The 24652-nt window shown below is 41.2% G+C and overlaps 1 long non-coding RNA gene across 1 annotated transcript in view; it reads right to left on the bottom strand.

The window, feature by feature from the left end:
- Window positions 1-19086: 19086 nt before the first annotated feature.
- Window positions 19087-24652, bottom strand: part of LOC132874929 (uncharacterized) — a 32815-nt gene continuing 27249 nt past the window's right edge. Inside the window, exon 4 of the long non-coding RNA XR_009651730.1 lies at window positions 19087-19440. This is a non-coding gene — a long non-coding RNA (uncharacterized LOC132874929). The remainder of the gene's footprint in view (window positions 19441-24652) is intronic.

Genomic DNA, 24652 nt, shown 5'->3' with positions numbered 1-24652 from the left:
ACATGACAATGTATGCTTTTATAAGTTTAATCATGGTTGATTAGGTTCTCCCCTGTCAGTGATTAGATATTTTTCTTTGTTAAATAAGAACACATTCTTAATTATTTACTTATTAGTGATTATTACTAGTCCTAGACGAGGTGCTGTGAAGTGGAGTTACTGTTACCACCCTGAAGTTGATGACTTTCTTCTAATCCTGAAGTGCTTTATTCCTCTTATACTACAGCAATTTGCCAACAGATAAATTTTTTTCAGTAAAGGATGACATCATACTTTTTTTTTTTAGAAGAACAACAACAAGAACAAGCCTTTTTTGTCACATGTACACTCAAGCACAGCGAAATTCCTCCTTTGCATTTAACCCATCTGAAGCAGTGAACACACACATGCACACACAAGTGAGCAATAAGCACACACGCATACCCAGACATAGGCGGTTTTAAACGGGGGCCAGGGGGGGCCAGTGCCCCTGTAAAATTGCTCCTGGCCCCTGTTGTGGCCCCTGTGCTGAACAGGTAACAAGATTTATTAATTTTGACGTGCGCTGGCTCGAAAATCGGAACTGACATGACGGAGTGTTCTACACGGACTCCTTAAAGCGCTACACGCACACTGTTACCTGCAGCAGAAAGATCAGCAGCAGCGCGAATTGTAAACTTCGGACGTGAGAGATAACAGCTGCAGCCCTGCAAGGACTAGGCTACTGCAAAGAGGCGAAGGTAAGGAAAATTATTCAATTTCGTAACGTCATTGTTTGCACATATCCGTGTTTTACTGTTGTTGTTCACTACAATAATAAATCCGTTTTATTGCGCTTTCTTAAAAGTGCGTTGTACAGCAATAAGTAGCCTAACTTAATATTTTTGGGAACTGGGTAAAATAACCGACAGTGTTTAACCTTCTTGTAAAACTTTTTAATGGCCTTTTGATATGTAGAGGCTACATTCCTCTCCGTTTACTTTTTAGTATAGACCTACTGTAGGCTATCATCATGGAAAGGAGCAAGAAGGACATTATGTCCTTTTTTGCCCCTGTTGGCAAAAAGCAACATAGAGAGAGAGTAAGGAAGATGAAGATTATGAAAGAGGAGAGAGAGCCAGAGGTGGAGAGAGAGCCAGAGGTGGTGGTTGGAGAGGTGGAAAGTGAGGCATCTGAAAGGCAATCTGAGAGTGAGGATGAAGACATTCAGGATCAGATTGAGGGACAGAATGAGGGACAACCCAACGAGTCATTGGGACAACCAGATTCACCATGCATATCAAGTACAGCACCATCAGGTTTGTGATGTTGAACAAATGTATGTGTGTGAGCAGTGTTGACCTACAATTCATATAGCCTACCCTGAAAGTGTGAAGTCTGAATAATAATTAATAAATATAAAATACAAATAATAGATATAATAATAAATTAATAAATGAATAATGATAAATAAATGTTGTTCTCAGTCGCACTCTCATATTTACTGTATTCATCTTTCTCCAGATATCAGCAAGTGCTTGGACAACACTCCAGTGCAGCCACGTCTGAAGAAAAGGTTCATTGTATGCAAAAATAGAAATCTTATTTTACAAAAAAGAGAAACATGGTTTTAAGATTTATTGAACACAATTTATTTTATGTTTAGGCTATTGAGACAGAATGTTTATCTCATTGTATTTATGCTCAATGTATTTTGTTTTGGTTTTAAATAAACTAAACAAAACATTTTGAACGCTTAAATATTGCCATGTTTTGCCCATATGTGCCCCCCTGAAAAAACACTGGCCCCACCTCGGCCCCCCTAGTAATTTTGGTCTAGAACCGCCACTGTACCCAGAGCAGTGGGCAGCTATGCTACAGCGCTCGGGGAGCAGTTGGGGGTTCGGTGCCTTACTTAAGGGCACTTCAGCCAGGATACAGAGGGATGGGAAAGTGCTGTTCCTTCACTCATCTCCCCTCATATTTTTCATGCTAGTTCTGGGAATCGAATCGGTGACTTTTTGGGAGCAAGGCTGCTTCTCAAACCTTCAGGCCATGGCTGCCCCCTGTGTTGTGGAACATCTGAGAAACTATTTAGTTCCTGTTATCACTTACTTACAACAGCTGCAAACAACTGTTCCCTCACCAGCTTCTCTTTGTTACTCACTCTTTAAATTAATAAGACAAAAAAAGCACCTTGTCAAGTTACACACACAAAAAAAATGATATAATCCTCTATCCTGAAGACTGTCCCGTAGCAGAAAAACTTGTGCAGTGCCCACACTGGAGACTCCTTCCATAAATTATATAAACATCTCTTTACAGAAACATGTCCCAAGTCAACGATTAGACATTTTTCTATATTAAATAAGAACACATTCTTAATTATTTACTTATTAGTTATACACAATCACCATCATTACTAGTTCTAGAAAAATAATCAACAACGGCACGGTGTGATGTGGCACCACACAAAGCAGAGTTACTCTTCCTGCCATAAGGATGATTATTTTCCAGTAACCACATTCTGAACAATTTTATTCCTCTTATACCACAGCCATGGAAATTTGCCAATAATTACTATTTCTTATTTATTTAAAAAGGGCACGTCATACTTTTTTTTTTTTAAATCAGTTTTTAGTTACATAAGTTGAGGGCACAGATGAAAGGGGAATATTATCATGGTTGTACACCAAGGTCTGGTATATTGAGCAGCAGAGTGAAAACTAAATCCACATTTATTATCATGAAAAGACACTTTAATTCTCTTAAAGCTTTTAATCTTAATTTGTCGGTCCAAAAAAAATGCGCGAGGGTGCATAAGGGGGAGATTTAAATATACACCTAGAAACTGCAAGATCTCTACTTGAGCAGCTCCATTCATACATATTTACTCTCTCTCTCTCTCTCTCTCTCTCTCTCTCACACTCACTCACTCACTATACTCCAGCTCAGGCTAAAAAAAGCTAAGACTGGGATTTACAGATAAACTCATCCTCATCTCCTCACCGCCATCTACCAAGGAGCAGCCAACATCACCACTAATCCCTTACATCACACACACACACACACACACACACACACACACACACACACACAGAAGGATACACCATTTCTTGAAATGCATGAACACAAATACAACACATTCGTATATTATTATTTAAAACACTTCTTGAGGATCTTTTTTTCCTTCTGCAGGCATACAGAAGTTAATAATAGACAGATTAAAAGAGAGAGAGAGAGAGAGAGAGAGAGAGAGAGTATGTGGAGGGACTGCTGAGTGCTAAGTGCAGCACTACACTATGTACTGTAGCTACAGTGATGAAGAAGCTGCTGAAATAAAAGTCTGACAGAATGAATGTGTTGGCTTTGCTTTAATTCAGCCGAGCCTACTCCACATCTCGTCCTCGCTGGTCTCGTCATAATCTCTCCCGGACCAGTGGTGGATCTGGTATCAACCCTGATAATTGATCTCAAAATACACCTAACCTAGATGGAGGAGGAGACAAGACAGGGTTTAAAGTCTGACGCATTTAAACGTATCAAAACAAACAGCCTGGCATTCCCACAATTCCAATTATTCTTCCCACATCCCTGATCCTTGATTTGCAAGTGACATCAAAGCAAAATAGAAATCCAGATGTCGGCCATGTTGGTGGATATACAAATGCGGGGTCAGGCGACATTCCATACAAAACCTATGCTGCGTTCATGTGCTATGGGAAGATGATATTTTCCAGTTGGGAAGTGGTATTTACCAGTGTGTTGTGTTCACATGCTTTTGTTGTTGTTGACAAATTAAAGATGGTGGACCAGATTCAGAATCAGGCCTGTTATTTGGCTAAAACAATTATAGATTGCCTTGTTCATCAGCTGCAGCAGGAATATGAGTTATCAAAAGTCAAAAGGTAAATAATGCTGAATATTTCCTGATCATGATAAGTAGAGATTTTCTTAACACATTGAATGCCACGCAGTTTTTGGAAATTTGGCTGTAGCCACAATGAGAGTAGCCAGTATCTAGATCATTGTTGGCGTTCTTTGGACAGCCACAGAATATTTTGTATTAGGCTATAATATACATATTATAATAATATAATATACATAACATGACTCGTTTAAAAGGTGAGAGTCAGCTTTCCGTAGGTGAAAACCACTTCTTTCTTGGCTCATAAGCTAGTCTTGTACCGCTCGCCACCATGTTGAAAAGGTTCATGTTGAGACCGTTCATCTCATCTCGGCAACTCGTGTATCAAAATTTTCTACGAGTTGCCCAGTGGAAAATACCACAAGAGGGGGCGTTCATGTGTGCTTTCCATGTCGGCGTTTGGTATTTACCATAATTCCCATAGCACATGAACGCACCAATAGTCATGCGTGCGCAACCTTTTTTGTTTCTCCACTGCTTTAAGCATTCTTTTAGCTCTGCCATATCTTTGTACTATATATGGTTGTGGTCACAACAGTACTCGTGACCGTGGCGCGTTCCAATTTTTTAGAATTCCATCCGTGATTCGGAAAGAGAGCGAGGAAACTCTGAGGCTTAGTACGGAGAGGATACGAGCATGGCTGAACAACATCGGCAGGGCTGATCTAACAGAGGCTAAAACCAAAACAGCTCGTGTTTGCAGTAATCATTTTATCTCAGATGAGATTCTAAAGCTTTCTCGATAATATCATGGAAGAATTTTATTTTGTGTTGCTAGAATTTTGCTAAAAAATGAGTATCCTGGCGGCACGGTGGTGTAGTGGTTAGCGCTGTCGCCTCACAGCAAGAAGGTCCTGGGTTCGAGCCCCGGGGCCGGCGAGGGCCTTTCTGTGTGGAGTTTGCATGTTCTCCCCGTGTCCGCGTGGGTTTCCTCCGGGTGCTCCGGTTTCCCCCACAGTCCAAAGACATGCAGGTTAGGTTAACTGGTGACTCTAAATTGACCATAGGTGTGAATGTGAGTGTGAATGGTTGTCTGTGTCTATGTGTCAGCCCTGTGATGACCTGGCGACTTGTCCAGGGTGTACCCCGCCTTTCGCCCGTAGTCAGCTGGGATAGGCTCCAGCTTGCCTGCGACCCTGTAGAAGGATAAAGCGGCTAGAGATAATGAGATGAGATGAGACATAACATGACGCGTTTAAAAGGTGAGAGTCAGCTTTCCGTAGGTGAAAACCACTTCTTTCTTGGCTCATAAGCTAGTCTTGTACCGCACGCCACCATGTTGAAAAGGTTCATGTTGAGACCGTTCATCTCATCTCGGCAGCTCGTGTATCAAAATTTTCTACGAGTTGCCCAGTGGAAAATACCACAAGAGGGGGCGTTCATGTGTGCTTTCCATGTCGGCGTTTGGTATTTACCATAATTCCCATAGCACATGAACGCACCAATAGTCATGCGTGCGCAACCTTTTTTGTTTCTCCACTGCTTTAAGCATTCTTTTAGCTCTGCCATATCTTTGTACTATATATGGTTGTGGTCACAACAGTACTCGTGACCGTGGCGCGTTCCGATTTTTTAGAATTCCATCCGTGATTCGGAAAGAGAGCGAGGAAACTCTGAGGCTTAGTACGGAGAGGATACGAGCACGGCTGAACAACATCGGCAGGGCTGATCTAACAGAGGCTAAAACCAAAACAGCTCGTGTTTGCAGTAATCATTTTATCTCAGATGAGATTCTAAAGCTTTCTCAATAATATCATGGAAGAATTTTATTTTGTGTTGCTAGAATTTTGCTAAAAAATGAGTATCCTGGCGGCACGGTGGTGTAGTGGTTAGCGCTGTCGCCTCACAGCAAGAAGGTCCTGGGTTCGAGCCCCGGGGCCGGCGAGGGCCTTTCTGTGTGGAGTTTGCATGTTCTCCCCGTGTCCGCGTGGGTTTCCTCCGGGTGCTCCGGTTTCCCCCACAGTCCAAAGACATGCAGGTTAGGTTAACTGGTGACTCTAAATTGAGCGTAGGTGTGAATGTGAGTGTGAATGGTTGTCTGTGTCTATGTGTCAGCCCTGTGATGACCTGGCGACTTGTCCAGGGTGTACCCCGCCTTTCGCCCGTAGTCAGCTGGGATAGGCTCCAGCTTGCCTGCGACCCTGTAGAAGGATAAAGCGGCTAGAGATAATGAGATGAGAAATGAATGAGTATCCTCTTGTTATAGTTCACTCAGTCGTTGTTATAATTTTAACACGTGTATTACCGTTTCGTTTCTAGGAGTGCCAGCAAAATTATACGATAGAAACAATCCAGACTGGGCACCCACTCAGAAAATGGGCTATGTTTCGTCCAAGGTCGGACTTGATTCTTCGGCAGCCAAACCAGATAGAATGCGATATCTGGGTACTCGATGGTTGGTAGAAATGTCTTATCTTCAGAAAAGTCTGACTTTTTTTTTAAATAATATGGGTCAAAACCACACATACCTATCTTCTCTTTGTATTGAATCTTCACTCGACCGTTCAAATTATGGTAATAGTGAGAACATTTAGCATTGTTTACAGACACGCTTTGAGCGGCTGCCATCCTAGTTGCTTTGCATAGCCACCATCATGGCGGACGCTCATAACGTAGCATATTTTGATCACGTGGTTGCAAGTCATCTATACAGACATAGAAGCTCAATTTCAATCTGGCACCCCAAGCTATTAGCCCTGCTAAAACCCCAACCCCACTGGGTTTAAGGTGGAATAAAGATAGCTCTCTTTTTTTCCCTCCATACCCAGCTAAAGAGGAGATATGTAGATTATCGCATGCTGAACCTGTCCGAATCTACAGTAATCCTGTTTATTAAATTACAAAGTACCTGAAAGGATCAGGAATTTCGAGTGAAGGATTTAAATGATTCGAGGTATTTTTTGCTTAGTTATTTGATCGCGCTAAAGAATGAGAGCTCAGCAAATCTGTGATGGGGAGGTGACACTTGCTCAGATCGAGCTTTCTTCCAAGCAGGCAGAAGCGGATGACGGAGGATGACACTATGCTGGAATCAAATGCAAAAACATTAAACAGAAAACTCAAACACCCTGATTCAGAGAGAGAGAGAGAGAGAGAGAGAGGGTGGGTGGGTTTGGATTTCGGACAGTTAATCATTTTTAGTGTGTTCAGCCAAAATCAGATGAATTTGTATGACCTTTATGTCTTCAATTATGCATCTGATATCTGCTGCTTATAGATTAAATAAAGCCTACAGGTTCATCTGTGTCATAGACACATAAACATAAACTACTAACTGTAATCAGGAGATGTGAAAACAAAAAAACAAGCATAAAACTCTTACCCAAGAAATCACAAATGTTCTTTAAATGTCACAGTTATTTTAAATGTCACTTTGCAGGAGAAAATGCACGTTTCTAAGTCATTTTAAAAGTCATCTTTCTCCTTCACGTGTTTAATGGTGTCATTCGTGCCACTCGTGTCAATCTACACAAGATAGACTACACTAATATAGCTCGAGATTAAATGTGTTTGAGATAAGTGTGATTTTATTCATACAGTAACCTTTCTTCGGACGTGACCAAAAATATCTGAGGAGCATGTTGATATTTCCAGCATCTTTGTCACATTTCCAGTGTTTTCCCACCTTTACATTATCCATATAAAAGATTTCGGCTGTATTCAGCTGCAGAATTATTGATGATGAAAAAATAACTCTGTTGTTAATTGGCTTATTATCATACTGACACTATGAGACGTTTAGCCTTTAATTGAAGTGCATTTAGTCTAAAAAAAAAAAAAAACTTTGTTTTTTTAACCAAACCACATGTGTTGTAATTATTGGCACCCCTGCATAATCCACTGTGAACCTCCCTTGCACACAGTTGTCTGCAATAACACTTATGTCCAAGTCAGACAGCAGGCTGCAACTAGTTGCATCTACCTGCGATAACAAAATCGCAGGTAGACGCAAGACTGGTCTTGCGTCAACGCACGACGACGCAGATCATGGCAGAGTGTTGCAGAGGGTCTTTAGTAGAGGCAGGTTGATGCAAGTGGATCACGATCTGTTCACATTTCAGCTGTGATTCACTTCCAGTTGGTACAAATAACAGGTTGATGTATGTAGAGGCAGGCGGTCGTGCAACGCTTAAGCAACCAATCACAGGTTGAAGCAGGTAGTGGCAGCTAGACGCAGGCTGATGCAGGGAAAGACAAGTCTTTAGAGATGGCTGTGATGCATTGCAGGTAGACGCAAACTGTACCTGCAAATAGTTTACAACAACCTGCAAGCAGTCTTATGGCCTTATATTTTTTAAAGGTTTTCTGTGCACTGCGTCAACTTGCGCCTAGCTGCGTCTGCTTCCGACTGGTTGCATCCTGTCGTAACGGTTTAAAAGCTTTGCGTCTTGCAAAACGTCTGACCACAGCGAAGGATTTGACGCAAAATGCCTGCGTCCACCTGCAATCCGTCACCACCCAACCGATCGCAGGTCGCAGCATGCTTCTTTCTGCAGTCTGACCTGGGCATTAATGAGATCAGAGAATACAGGGTGACCCAAAAAAAAAAAGTTTACACTTTCATAAATGAAACTTCAACACCATGTATCTCAGCTTCTAATACAAATTTTATTAACAAACAATCTATACATCATTAGAAACAGCATACACAGTAGATTCTATTTCTTGATGTGTCCTCCTCCAACTGCCATGACTGCCTCCAGACGACTGCGGAAAACTTGACAAGTCTTCTTGATGTAGGATGCTGTCATCCGGTTCCAAGATCTCAGAACAGACCTCTGCAAGGCTGGTACAGAAGGGTGGGGCTTCTTACAGGCACTGTCCTCCACAGTTGCCCAGATACTATAATCCAGTGGATTAAGATCTGGACTCTGTGGAGGCCACATATCCTTGGGCCAGAATACCTCCAGGTTGGCATTCAACCATTCTTGGGTCCTCTTGGAAGTGTGAGCAGGGGCACCGTCTTGTTGGAACACACAATTCCCATCAGGGTAGTTGGTCTGGATCCATGGCTTGACTTTTTTCTGCAGAATGTCCAGATATCCCTCAGTGTTGATGTGTACACCTGAGGGAATGAAAACTGGAGGCATCTTCTTGACATCCAAGGAAATGAGACCAAAAACCATGACTGAAGCTGGGTGCTTTGTAGTGTTAGCGTACTTTACAGCATCAGGTACATCTGTGGAATCACCTCCAATCCATCGGTTGTTTCTTTGGTTTGATATGGCATCGACAATGAAGATCTTTTCATCTGAGAACAAGATCACATGACCTGGTGCAGCATGCTTGATGTTGTTCAACAATGCCTTGGACCGTTTCACCCTACTTTCTCTTTGAGCTTTAGTAAGAAGTGGAACCTTCACCCTGGCCCTGGACTTCATGTTAAGGTCATTTTTGACAAGTCGTTGCATTGAGGAAGGACTGGCATCAAGCTCAGAAGCCATTTTTCTCATGGACCTGACAGGATTGGACTTGATTCATCGTTTAACCTTGTTAATCATGGGTTTTGTCCATACAGACCGAGGGCGACCAGATCCAGGCTTTCTTTTGGCTGTTCCAGTGCGTTCTAACTTGTTTTTAATTTTGTACACTGCACATCTTGATATTCCCAGTTGTGTTGCAATCTCAGTAGGAGACAGTCTGGCATGCAGTAATTCAGATACAGCAGAAGTTTTCTTCATTTTCAAACGAAGCACATGTAGTTGAGTGAAAAGAGCATAGCAGTGGAATTAGGAGTTCAACAGCAATCATTGGAGCGTTGAACAAAGTTAAAGAGACCTAAATTGGTGTTTATACAAGCAATCAACCAAGTGTAAACTTTTTTTTTGGGTCACCCTGTACAGAGTGAATCAGAATTACTTTATTAATCCCCAGAGGGAAATTCAAATGAAGAATGTAATACAGCTACAATATACAATACAGATTCTCTCTTCATCCTCCAGAGGTCCTAGGCTTGTTCCTCTCTTATGGACTTTCTTCTTCCGCTCACCACACAGCCACAGGTTTTGGAGTTTAGGTCAGTGGACTGGCATGGACAGCAAAGAACTGTGGAACTTCAGAAATGTCAGTTTGGTTAACACAATAAAAGCAGGCATTCCAAAATAAACTATGGACTATTGTACCATCGCGGTGAGATGACGCTTGAGTGACCTCTTCAGGGCGCAAGCTTGGGCGGGGATAATATGGAAGACGAGCTGTTGCCCATGCAGCAGGTTCCCCCTCTCCTCTCCACCGATGTAGTCCAAGGGAAGGGCTAAAGCCAATACCCCTTGGTGTCTTCACAGGAGTTGTCAGAACAAGGTTGTAAACAGCATTGAACTGCCTTAGGGACTCCAGCTGCTGATTTTTCCTCAGGGTTGACTCCTGAAGCCTTTCCCATGAATGGGTATAGCCGCAAGGCAGCAGAGGTTTGAAAAAAGAGGTTTCCTTCTCCAAGGGAATATACCGTCCTTCACCCAGTCCCTGAGATAACTTTTAGTAAAAACAGGTGCACCACGAGAAGGTAGTTATCCAAGAGTTAGGTGACCAAAGCCGTCAGGAGTAATCACCCTAAGCACCTAAATAAAGCACACAATTCAACACAATGTTTTACCAAGATATACAGTCCTGTGCAAAAGTCTTAGGCGCATGTCAATAAATTCTCTCAACCAAAAATGGCTTAAAAATAAAACAATAAATTGTTTCAACATTAAAAAAAATACTATAAACAGTCAGCAGTAAGCCATAATAAATGAAACAAAGTCAGTATTTGGTGTGAGATGACCCTTTGCTTTAAAAAAAAATAGTAGTCTGAGGTACAGTGAGTGCAGTTTTATGCAGAAATGAGCTGTAGGTTTTACTGAGCATCTTACAGAACCAGCCCCAGTTCTTCTGGACACTTTGACTGTCACACTCGCTTCTTCATTTTGCATCAAAACCCAGCAGCATTTATTATGTTTTCTTTTTTCATCTGAAAAGTGCGCTCTTATATAATATGCTGCTCAGATGCAAACTTTTTTTTTTCTGTAACATTTAAATTTGTGCTGGAAAATGAACATTTGGACTCTAAAATGTTTATGTACTGACTCGATAATGTAGAAGTCATAAAATAGAAATCTATAACAAAGATTGTATGAAAAAATACAGTGCCTAAGACTTTTACACAGTACTGTATATTGTATATATTTTTTAAATAGTATCATTACAAGCCAGAAATCCTAACAGGCTGACTGGGCAAGGAAATGATTGGTCTCATTTGTTTTGTGGTCAAGGAGCAAGGACAGATATATATCATTTAAAGCCTTTTATACCACAGCTGTATTGAATTCTTGATTCTGATTGGTCAGCAGGTATTGTTTAACTCGCTATTAAAGCGAGACTGCCTTTCAGCTTTTTCAAGTGTAGGTCATAAAAACACCCAATTATTTTGTCTAATGGACTGAAAGCTACTGAATTCGAATCACAGACTTCTAATTTTATTCATTTTTTTTTATAGAACAATTAAAGAATTTAGGGCCACATGTCCCTAAATTCTCTGCTATTTTTTCCTGCTTCACCATGACCCAATTCAAGATACTACGTCATGCATCACATGGTGAGCTTTCCCCCTTCATGCAAGGCAATATGGGATACAAATTTGAAACAAGAGAGAAAAATAGAGGACGTGAGTGTATGAATGAAATGTGAAAGACTGACTATGGTAATGGAAAGTGAGAAGAAAAGACATTATGTTGTGAAGGAAAGGAAACGCAGGACCAAACTAATAAATATCGGCGGTCAGCGAGCACCTCGGTGTGATCAGAATAATGAAACTGTCAGTGTACGGTCAAAGGTAAACCTGCGCATGCACACACGGACTTCCTCTGTCTGCTTGACTGCACGAAGCGAGCGATTTCATGCACATTATTTGCTCAGGAATCCCTTCAAATTAAATAACTTCCCAGCCACAGAATGGCCTGATATTTTGTGACATATTACAGAAATAAACATATATCACAATGACCAAATTTCAGAGGGAACTAAATTTCACAGATTTTATGAAATCGAAAGGCCGTCTAGCTTTAAATTGTCCGCTGTAATTCAAATCGCATATTTATATGCACTCGTTCTAATATGTTATTGTTTATATAGTGACAGCTACTTCACAGTGACATGTATGGTGGCTGCGCCACATAATCTAAGCTGCAGCCAGATGAGCTAAAAATATATAACTGTAGACATTTATGCAAAAAGTATCCAGTGTCAGTGCTTTAAACACTCATGGGAAAGTCTCCTTACCGCTGTAGTAATGTCTTTCATCATTCTCCAACCTAAATATTCATTTTTTGTGAAGCTTTGTAGGGAAACAATTTTACAATGACAGCTACACAGTAATCTGTTTGCATTGTGCAACTGAAATCATAATCATTGCGAAAAGAAAGACAAGTCCCAGATCATGAACTATGACAGTTTAGTAGTTGCTCAATGTTAAGCCAATGTAGTATGACAACACTGATGGATGTTATGACAAAGATCATGATCCTGAATTCTGCCACAGTGCTGAGGCTGAAAGATCTAACTCTGCCCTACATACTATTGACAAATTAAGTATTAGCTTAATGTCAGAATTTCCGTTTAGGACTTGTTTATGGGACAAACTGTGTGAGATTTAAGGGTCTGAGCCAGAGGAGAATTAGCACGAGTTAATGGGCTGCCTGATTTTGACAGAATGGATTTGCCTGGCTTTCCAGGACACCGATAACTTCAACCAAGCTATGCACTAAGAGGATTGCGTCTTAATCCAAATCAAAAGGCATACCATGTGAATTACATCCCCAAACAGATTATTCCACACAGATTAAACGGAGGCAGAAATCGTGTCGTGTCTTGCTCGATGCTGGGAAAAATGCTCTGATAGACTAAAGCATGCAGATCAGAGGGAATCTGCTTTGTGAAACAAGGGCCAAAGCCGTTGCAGTGAAGTGGCACTTGAATGTTATTGGTGTAAAGTGCTGTTAGGGTTCATTTGAATGGAGCTGCTGAGAAACACACAAACAAAACACAGAAGATGGAAGCGTCAGGACATATATTGCTGGCATGGACAACATGCTTATATAGCTTTAGGCCCTGTCCACACGGCAACGGATTCAGGTGAATCTGATAAAATTGTTTATCGTTTCGGCCTGGTGTCCACACGGCACCGGCGTTTTGGGTGCCCCAAAACGAAATCTTTTGAGAACGGGTTCCAGAGTGAAAAAATCTGGCAACAGCGCTGTTGCGAAGTCGTCTGGATGAGTAGAACGGATTTGTTTATGATGACGTCACAACCACATGACTGTCAGTGCTTCACGTCGGGTAGAAGTGTAACGAACTCGATGCGAGTTGTCAACAAATCCTATAACTTGGGTCATGAAACGCGCTTACAAAATATTTTCACTGTGAATATTTATTGTGTAATGGTGCAAAGTGAGAGAGAGAGAGAGAGAGAGAGAGAGAGAGAGAGAGAGAGAGAGAGAGAGAATAGCCCTTAGGGCAGAGTCTTTAGTCCAAACACTGCGGAAGCAGTACCAAACCGCGCACCGCCCATGCGCTTTCCAAAAATAAAAACAATCCCGCCAGCAAAAATAGGAAAAAAAAAGGAGCGATCTCACCTCTTCAGATGTTGGCTTAAGTCAGACAATACATTCCTCAAAAAGGGCGTAGAAGAACAAAGTAATCCATCAACGTGTAGCATTCAATTTATTCCGGACCATTAAAGAATTCTGGAGGATCTCAGAATGTTGGCGTACCAGCTTCCATCTACCCCCATTCATTCCTCTTTCCGTGTCTTTCGTTTTACGCTACTGATTAATAATCAAAACTTTATATGGCTGATGCTACAGAAGAAGGGGTTTATGCGCATGCGTCTACTTCTTCTATTGTTCTGGTGTCTCCGATGGGACCGTCTTACAGCGCACGTAGAGGTGTGGCATGTGTATTGCATCGTTTTCAGCAAGCGTTACTTTGCCATATGTACCTGATATTTTACTGATCCGTTGCCCATGTGGACGCGATATTTAAAAAAAAAAAAATCTCGTTGCCGTTGTCATGTGGATGTAGCCTTAGTGAGCTGACTACTAAGTTTGCCCGGATGAATGCTTTCATATGTGTGTGTGCGCGAGTGCATTTAGCCCAGTGCAGCTTGCTCGACGGGCCGTGTGTGGAGATGTCAGAGCTGTTTAGTGTGTGCAACAGAGAGTGTTAAACCTTCAGCCTGCATATTTAATCAGAGCTTCTCTCCTTGCACTACACTGAGCCAACAAGCCCATAAGCTCTGAGTGAGCAAAGCTTCCTGAGTAGCATCAGAAGATGAGTGTAAATCTTAAGCAAAGCAGAGCTTAACACTGCTCAATTATAGAGACCCAGTTAAATTTACACTCTAATTCCCCAAGCAACTGCAGAGATGTCTGAATGTAATGAATTAATCAGTGCATGATGTAAATCTCAATTCAAGCTCAGAAGAAAACTACTACTGCACATGTCTGTATCTGATTATAATCACAGTGTACGACATACATAGGAGTAGTATGTAGTGTTTAAAGGAGCGGTCTGTAACTTTTAGAGCCCCCTGTTGAAGTGAATTGAAATTGCAATGAAAACACTGAAAAGCCCTACTCTTCTACCCAATCTATTTTGCTGCAATTTGTATGTTCCATGGGAAGGGAGGGAAGAAAGAAAGAAAGAAAGAAAGAAAGAAAGAAAGAAAGAAAGAAAGAAAGAAAGAAATCAATCAATCAATCAATCAATCAATCAATCAATCAATCAATCAATCAATCATGGGCAAATGTACAGAGAAGAAAGAAAGAAAGAAAGAAAGAAAGAAAGAAAGAAAGAAAGAAAGAAAGAAAGAAAGAGAATTTAGTTATGTTGTTATTCAGCATCGTGTCTGCGTGTCTGGCTGTCTCACACCTGCCCCCTCTCTGTGTGCCCTGGGCAGGTATTCCACAGAGGGATTTTTTTGGGGGGGGGTTAGAGGAGGGGCAACAATTCTTTGTTTGTGTCCTTGTAGCTCTTGCACACACACACACACACATACACACACACACTTGACCTTGGATGACAAAAATATCACAGAAGAAAAATTGTCTTTCTTTCCAGCTTTGAAAAACAAAAAGACTAATTATCACTCAGCTGTAGCCTCATGAGTGTTACACCTGTAACACACTCACACCGGCATTCAGGAGGCTGTGTGTGTGTGTGTGTGTGTGTGTGTGTGTGTGTGTGTGTGTGTGTGTGTGTGTGTGTGTGTGTGTGTGTGTGTGTGTCCATACAGAGCAGATGGGAGAGCTATAACTGACAAATCCTGAGAGGGAAGTGAGGGCACTTTATAATTACAGCTGTGTGTTCTGTTGCCAACACACCAATTAAAGTCAAAGGGAAAAAATCACAAGCGTAAAAGCGCAAACACACAAGCATACACACTGTCTCATATATATATATATATATATATATATATATATATATATATATATATATGTGTGTGTGTGTGTGTGTGTGTGTGTGTGTGTGTGTGTGTGTGTGTTTTTCACATGCTGTACACTTGAAAAATAGTATTTGTGAAATACACTGATTTTACACATTAAATTGAGTTTTTTACATTCAAATTAATCTAATACATGCTTATGCAAGATTATTATAATAAGTATTTAATGATAACATTATTATAATGTAACACTAGCATGTGTCTGTAGCTTTTGCAAAGATTCAGAGCCTAAACTTACCTGCAGTCGCACCTGTTTTATACTTTGCTGTCTTCTCCTGTGTGGTATAAATCAGGGGAGAATTGGTAGTCATGTGACCACAACTAGCTCACATGAAAGAGTTTGCTGAAGTACTTGAAGTAAGAGCTTTATCCTGATCAGGGTCACAGTGAATGCAGAGCCTATACTGCGAATGAGTCTATACTGGGAATGAGTCTGTACCGGGAATGAGTCTGTACCGGGGACGGAGTCGATACCAGGGACTGAGTCTATACCAGGGACTGAGTCTGTACTGGGAATGAGTCTGTACCGGGACTCAGTCTATACCAGGAATGAGTCCATACTAGGAATGTTGGGTGAGAGGTGGGAACACACCCTGGATGGGAGGCTACCATTAACAAAACAAATATTAAGAAAAACACTTTCCCAGAAAAGACAAGAACACAGTCCACTCGCTTATTTCCTCATGGGTCACACGTCCAAATTTCACAAATTCATGGAAATAAGCCGTTAAAGTTCTGACCCCAGTCTAAACTTACCCTGTGGTCACAGAGCCAATGATTTTAGGTTCTCCTACAAATAGTGTAGCAGCAGAGCAAATACCACTGAGTGACTCAGAAACTATGGGTATAGGAACAAATATGTGGAACACAGACGTTTCCCAGTCGTGAAAAAAAGAAGAAACATACCAGTGTACTGTACCTCATGAATCTGCAGATCGTTCTGCTTCTCATTTGCACAAAGTTGAACTTTGCTGAACATTGTTGTGCCGCTTGCTCCACCCACTTTCTGTTGTTAATGCTCACAGCAACTCCTCAGAAATCTCCATCTCTCCATGAAAACAGATACTGTACATTCAAGCCACGTCATGTTGCATTGCTGCTGATATTAGTGCAGGGTTGGACACTTTTTCCTGTTACTTTCACTGCTGTTATGGAATATACTACATTACATTACAGGCATTTAGCAGACGCTCTTATCCAGAGCAATGTACAACATACCCAGAGCAGCCTGGGGAGCAGTTGGGGGTTAGGTGCCTTGCTCAATGGCACGTCAGCCATTCCTGCTGGTCCAGGGAATCAAACCAGCAACCTTTTGGTCCCAAAGCTGCTTCTCTAACCATTAGGTCATGGCTTTTTACTCTATGCTATAGTAGTACAGTAGTTATTGAATAATAAGCCAGTGCTGAAAGGGTTAAAGGGATCAGAGCTAAACTATCACAGTTTTTTCTTTCACATTTTCCATTACTTTTTCCATCTAAGTAAACTGGATTTTTTTTCACTTGATGAAATGTATTTGTAGTTGTATTTCCTGACTAACTTATGTCATTTATCAGTGACTCAGAAACAGCAGCATTCCCAACTAAACCACCTTCTTTCCTCTGCCGTTCCCTCATTCCCACTCCCACGCCCACTCTACACCACCCCATCCCCTACCCCCATCCCCAATGACCACCCTCAATGACCACCCCCACACCACCTCTCATTACCATCCTGCACCAGTCCCTGCTGCCCAGCTGGAGTGCTTCTGGCACTCATCCCAAGGGCAAAAACAAAGATGTAAATGCTGCTCGTCGCAGATGGAACAGTTGTACGAACAAGAGCTTTTCAAAATGCACTTACGGGGCCTGGCGATTCCCTCAGGCTCTGGGTTCAAACGACTCCCGCACCCTCCTGCTACCTTCAGAGAGCTCTGGCACTGCTATGAAGATTAGCACGCTAAAGCACTTCCTCCTTCAGGTTGCCTGACCTGCTGCTGGTCAGATGAAATGCTTCTGTTCTGCACCACATGAATCTGAGCTAAGCTAAGCATAAGTACTTGTATATGATCGCACATTTACTTCCTGTGTGTGAAGGAGTTTATGGACGAAGTGGGTCACTGATAAATGATGTAGTCATAAAAGCAGGGAGGAAGAGCACAGGACTTTGAATAAAATCACTATTTAAAAAAAAAGCTCCAGAGAAATTGGATTTTTACATCTTTATTTTTAGCACGAACATGAAGAGAATGAAATTGCTTTGAATGCTACAGCCAGCAGCTTGAAGAGATTACACTCATGAGGCTGAACACAAATTAGCAGGCAGTAGTTCTTAATTGGAGCGCACTACTATCCTTAAAGTACCACTGAACACGGAGCTACTTTCATCATACAGAATGCAAGGAGGCTGCCGTTCCAACCCAACATCTTCCCCTAACCTCAAACCAGAGCAGATATTTATTTCATAAAATGGCTGACAGAGTGGTTTCAGCTTTTTACCCACTGCTACTGCACAATAGTGCAAAGATGCTAGCGTCTAACCAGCTAGATAACCACGAATCATTGAACTCTCATTTGACACAAATAGACATGAATGTGATTTTCTCTTTGATCTGTTTACACAAAGCACACATACCTCTTCGAACCATATCATAATAACCAAACCGATATTGTTCATTACTAGTAATAGCCAAGTTAGCTAGCTGCCTAGCTTAGCATACATGTTCCTTAGGTAAAATTGGTACATTTCCATTGAATACATGGTATGAATTCAACCTCAAGCTAATTTAAAGTGAAAATCTGAACAGTGCGTGAGTGAGTACATTTTCAAGTCTTAAATATCAGTTATATGATTAGTTTTAGTCAGATACAGTAGATATATAGGTTAATCTGGTTTTTAGTTTACTCCTGTAGACAGTAAGCTGCAACAGGGCTGCGTGAATTTCATGAACACATGAACGCACACACGCCCTGTGATGACCTGGCGACTTGTCCAGGGTGTACCCCGCCTTTCGCCCATAGTCAGCTGGGATAGGCTCCAGCTTGCCTGCGACCCTGTAGAAGGATAAAGCGGCTAGAGATAATGAGATGAGAGATGAGATGAACGCACACACACACACACACTCTAGCCACAACTTCTCAAGTGTCCTCAAGCTTTCTAATCCTGACGCAATTACAACTAAACACACACAACTTTAACGGACAAAATCTGATTAAAGTGTGGCTCAGAAGCTTCAGCTAATTCCTTATTGAGATTAGGCAGATTAACAGTGTAGGGACAAAGAGATAAACACACACACACACACACACACACACACACACACACACACACACACACACACACACACACACAGATGACCTGATGGTATGCATCAGACCAGATGACGTGACATTCAGTACCTTTACCTGAACACACACATTCTAAATAATCACTGATGACACTAGAGCACATTTCCAGTATTATGTCCAATCTGCCTGATCAGATGTGGGAAAGAAAAAAAAAAAAACAGTCAAACCACAAGTGAAAATCAGAGCCTTTCTCTCCGAAGGCCTCTACATACCTTTCTCTTCCCCGTTCCCCTCATAGGCGCGTCCCAATTCCCCTTCTCTCTAGTGAGAACATTGGAGGCCAAACGATCACTCTCTCAGTTCTCCAGGCAAGGCCTCCCTGCTGCTTAATCAAGGCCAGGCTAAAGCTGCCTTTTGTTAAACCCTGAATAGAGACTAAATACCCCCCATCCCCCCTCTACACACTCCCTAGGCATGCATACCGAGCTCAATTTCATTCTCATGCTAATCCATCCTTAATCACAACTACGATGGAGCCGCACGAACAAGAACGTGGAAATGGGAGCAATTTTAGTCTTTGTTATTGAATTTTTTTTCCTCTGGTCCTCTTTTGCGTCACTTCTGCTCTTGTTTGGTTTTGGAGGGAAAGAGAGAGGGGACAGGAAAGAAAGCAGATTCACGGACATGATCTGGTACTCGTCCATTCATCTCCACTTTATCCTGGTCAGGGTTGTGCTGAATCCGGAGCCTATCCTGGGTACGCTGGTTATGAGGCAGGGGGACACCCTGAATGGAACATCACAGGGCACCATCTATACACACACACACACACATCAATATAACATACTGTATACAGTCCACCTGCTAGCATGTACACTAAATGTAGCTATAAAATGATTAAAAAAAATTATGTCAATCAAAAATAAATGAAAAATTGTTCATGTTGGCAAGTATAAAAAGAAAGAAACATAGAATGAACAAGAATGAAATAATACAATACATTAAAATGCTTTCACTGAACGTGACAAGACATGATCAGGGCAAGAGAATGCTCTCTGACACATCACTATAAAAGCAATAAAACTGAGCTTATGGCTAATTTATTTATAATGAAACAAAGCATCCCATTATTAAATGCTGGTAAGAAACAGTTCAGGCTTTCAGACGTTGTAATGTTTGTCACTAAGTACATGTCATAACATCTATCATAGTACATGTGATGCTAATAGAGCACTATCAGAAAAAGTAGCATGTGACATCAAATATTATGACAGATATGATGGTAATGGCAACATGACACAGCTATACGGTTGGAAATAATCAATAAAAACTCGCATCTGCCATGCAAGGCTTATGATTGCCTAATGTCAGTCATATGACACAGTAATCTTATGTCATCATGCAACACGGTGTCTTTGCAACTCTACAGGAATTTAGTGAAGGATTTAAGTTGTTCATATCAACTGTTCATTTCCATTCCCAACTTGTTAGGCTTTAATCGGCTATTGCTGGGTTTAAGTCACGTGACTTTTCTTAGTGGTTTTACCGAAAGTGAAATAGCTGGTGGTCTAAACGGCTGCCGTAGTGCAAACAACTAGCGATAAGTTATCAGAGTATGCTCATAATCTAGAAGCCACTGCTCGCTTTAGATATATTCAGAAGATTGCTATGTGCAATGGAATTGACTCCTACAGTCTGGGAAAGAAGGATTTGTCATACGATCTCGAAAACTACCCTTCAGTCGAGTTCCCCGACATCTCGAACTATCTGTTGTTGCAGACATCCTTCTACACCGCAAAACAGATGAAAGCGTGGAAGAGTATGGAGGCTTACAACTGTTTTGTATGTGGCTGGGTAAAGGACCTCGGGATCAAGTCGCTGATGAATGAATCCTGTATTGTTTTTGCCCGTGTAAGTATGGTTTTTTTAAGCTTTTCGTTCATGTCTTTACAATGAAGCACTGCAAGTTGAAGTGTAAAGAAACAAGTTTGCTTGATTCTCACTTGTGTTCGCTCTTATCTCTCAGGTAAATCATTCACAAAGATCATCAGAAACCCCTTTAAAGACCTGGATCTTAGTTAAATAAGACGGAGAAGTGATCACGGCGCATTGTAACTGTACGGCTGGGGAAGAATTTTATCGCAACCTTCATGTATATGGACTTTGTGAGGAGTAAACAAAGAAACAACTGGGGACTTTAGCACTTTGTGATTAAAAAAAGTACCATAAAATAATGACACATAGCAAGAAAAGTACTTGGGAAACACTAAGGACATAGCTGAGAGGGAGATACAAACTTTTCACCAAGTGATCACTGCAAACTCTAGCGTGCTTCGACTTGGCTCCCTTTGATTTTAGTGAGAGGTTTAAAAGCCACCTCTCTCAATGTCTTTTTGTGAAATCCTGTGTTCGTTCACCCTTTTTTTATTAGTTCAGTTGGTCAGGTTCAATGCCTGAACTGATGATCACATCATCAGTTTTTCTTTGGCTAATCAGACACAAGGTACGCCACCACTCTTGCCGGAGCGGTTGGGGGTTAGGTGCCTTGCTCAAGGGCACTTAAGTCAATCCTGCTAGTCTGGGGAATCGAACCAGCAACCTTTTGGTCCCAAAGCTGTTTCTCTAACTATTAGGCCATGACTTCCCCGCCTAAGTTCACGGGGAACCCTGAAGAAACTTTTGTCAGTTTGACGGTTTGATCGATTCAAACAACCTAAAACAACACAAGCGTAAGGTGTTTTTCATGTGAGCAATGCACCTTCTCTGTACAAACACTTTGTCAGCTGAGCTTTGGTAGACCACCAGCTAAAGTTTTGAATAACTAATGAGGCGGATGTGACATCACGTGAAATCCAGCAATTAACACTTTTGCTATCCATAATGGTGGCTTCCTTAAATAAATAAATAAATCTCAGAGAAGAATGAGACCCTGGTGCAAATATATTCCTGGAATAGCCATCAGTAATGATGTACTGCTCATGGATACACATATACACATTTCTATCACATCAATCAATGCACAGAAATAAGAGCCCTTCAGGACGTCAGGAATTCATCATCACTCACTGCACAGAGATGATGGAATACACCATGCTAACTGTAGCATAGACTAAAAATGGCAGTGCGACATGCATTATATTCCTCCTCCGTCACAACCTCGGTGTCTGTGTTCTCACTCTTTTGAAATCATTTTCCAGAACTGTTCCTCATGTTGCACAGTGGAGATTGATACAAATGCAGAATTGGGCAAGATACTTTGATTTGAACTGATTTACACAACAGCTGATATTAGAGATATGCCACATCCCCATCAAATCTAAACACATCTGATAGAAGTTTAGCAAACTAGATAAATATGGAGAAGGGTGAAGGGTTTAGTGTACTGGCAGATGCGCAGCCAAAAACGCACAACAATCAGTCAGTGCGTTTACATGCACATCCAAATCGAGCTACTGTCGGTAATTGAGCTAAGGGTCCCAGCAGGGGTACCAGAGAAATCCAATCCTACATGCACACAAGGAAATCGAGCTATTGTGTGAGGTACATTGTGCACCCGAGCCACAGGTGGCGCTACACGCCCCATCGTGTTGGTACACTTCCGGTTGTCGTCATGAAGAAGAGCTATTCAAGAGTATAAACAAAGTTATCAGTTCCGTGTTCACAAGAAGAACGACGATGAGGACAGCAACATCGAGATATATTACATATATATATATATATATATATACACACACACACACACACATATATATATATATATATATTTTTTTTCAACTCCTTAAGCTGAATGAGCATGAACTCTATCTCCTCATTGCTCCAGAAGTGCATGTTTCTACTACTGCTGTCATGCCGACCGAGGCTGTTGTGTTTCCCGCTTGTGGTCTTGTCACTCATCACTTCCGGAAGGGGCAGTGCTGAAGTAAGTAGCTCGACTACGTAGCTCGATAGGGTATACATGCACTAAGTAGCTCGGCTACAATCGCATAATCTAGGTCGCGTAGCTCGATTACGAGAAATCCAGTTCGGTTCGATTTCAGCCGAACTAAGGTGTTTCCATGGTATTTAGAACTTCGATTTCAGTCGAGCTACGGCAGAAATTCAGTTTTCTCTATGTGCATGTAAATGCACTGAGTGTTCATCTCTAACAACCTGCTACTGTAGAGAATGACCCACCCTTGGGGGTGGGACATATACATTCTAGAGAGCATTTAATTGCTGGATTTCACGTGATGTCACACCTGCCTCATTAGTTATTCAAAACTTTAGCTGGTGGTCTACCAAAGCTCAGCTGACAAAGTGTTTGTACAGAGAAGGTGCATTGCTCGTATGAAAAACACCTTACAGTTGTGTTGTTTTAGGTTGTTTGAATCAATCAAACCATCAAACTGATAAAAGTTTCTTCAGGGTTCCCCGTGAACTAATAAAAAAGGGTGAACGAACACAGGATTTCACAAAAAGACATTGAGAAAGGTGGCTTTTGAACCTCTCACTGAAATCGAAGGGAGCCGAGTCGAAGCACGCTAGAGTTTGCAGTGATCACTTGGTGAAAAGTTTGTATCTCCCTCTCAGCTATGTCCTTAGTGTTTCCCAAGTACTTTTCTTGCTATGTGTCGTTAGTTTATGGTATGTTTTTTTAGCCATGAAGCGCTAAAGTCTCCAGCTGTTTCTTTGTTTACTCCTCACAAAGTCCGTATGCATGAAGGTGGCGACAAAATTCTTCCCCAGCCGTACAGTTACAATGCGCCGTGATCACTTCTCCGTCTTGTTTAACTAAGATCCAGGTCTTTAAAGGGGTTTCTGATGATCTTTGTAGATGATTTACCTGAGAGATAAGAGCCAACACAAGTGAGAATCAAGCAAACTGTTGTTTGTTTACACTTCAACTTGCAGCACTTCGTTGTAAAGACACAAACGAAAAGCTTAAAAACATACCTTCAAGGGCAAAAACAATACAGGATTCATTCATCAGCGACTTGATAGCGAAGTCCTTTACCCAGCCACATACAAAACAGTTGTAAGCCTCCATACTCTTCCACGCTTTCATCTGTTTTGTGGTGTAGAAGGACGTCTGCAACACCAGATAGTTCGAGATGTCGGGGAACTCGACTGAAGGGTAGTTTTCGAGATCGTATGGCAAATCCTTCTTTCCCAGACTGTAGGGGTCGATTCCATCGCACATAGCAATCTTCCGAATATATCTAATGCAAGCAGTGGCTTCTAGATTATGAGCGTACTCTGATAAGTTATCATTAGTTGTTTGCACTACAGCAGCCATTTAGACCACCAGCTATTTCACTTCTGGTAAAACCGCTAAGAAAATCATGTAACTGAAACCCAGCAATTGGATGAACACATGATTGCTACAGATATGAGTCATCAAAAACAAATTTTTTTTAATAGTTTTCTTGGAAGTGGCAAGCTTTAAAATTAAAATGAGAATATCTTCAAAACATTTTTTTTTTCTGGTGTTCACAACACGAAGAGACAGGTACAAAAATCCCCACCAAATTTGATTTTAGGGCACTTTGAGTAAAAATGAAAAAAGTTACTCAAACAAAAATGTAGCTACAGTTATCCTTCAGGGAAATATAGATAGCCAACAGTAAAGTGTTCAACCTATCATCAGGAGATTTGAATATGAACAATGTCATAGTCATCACTAAATAAATAATAAATAAATAAATAAATAAATAAATAAATAAATAAATACAGATATATAGATAGATAGACTAACTCTTCTGGGTTATGAAGCCTAGACAATGGAAAATACATTAAATTCTGCATTAAGCAGTGGTATAGTAGCCCAACTCACTTTCAAACTAGCTTTCCAATCACTTCTTTTTCAAAGTGTTTTTCAGAGATGGGGAAACCTCCAGCTTTTCATGCAAAGTCAGAGAATACCTTTGTAATATTATTATACTGTAATATAATAGTTGTTGCATTGTTTTCTGTTTTATTTTTTGCAATTACGACCACCTGATGTGTGCAATAAGTGTGTTTCATCTACTTCGTAATTCCTCTAAT

Source organism: Neoarius graeffei, chromosome 27 (genome assembly GCF_027579695.1).
Source record: "Neoarius graeffei isolate fNeoGra1 chromosome 27, fNeoGra1.pri, whole genome shotgun sequence".
NCBI classification, from domain to species: domain Eukaryota; kingdom Metazoa; phylum Chordata; class Actinopteri; order Siluriformes; family Ariidae; genus Neoarius; species Neoarius graeffei.
The sequence above is the reverse complement of the archived record's forward strand: the minus strand, read 5'-3'. Positions and strand labels throughout refer to the sequence as shown.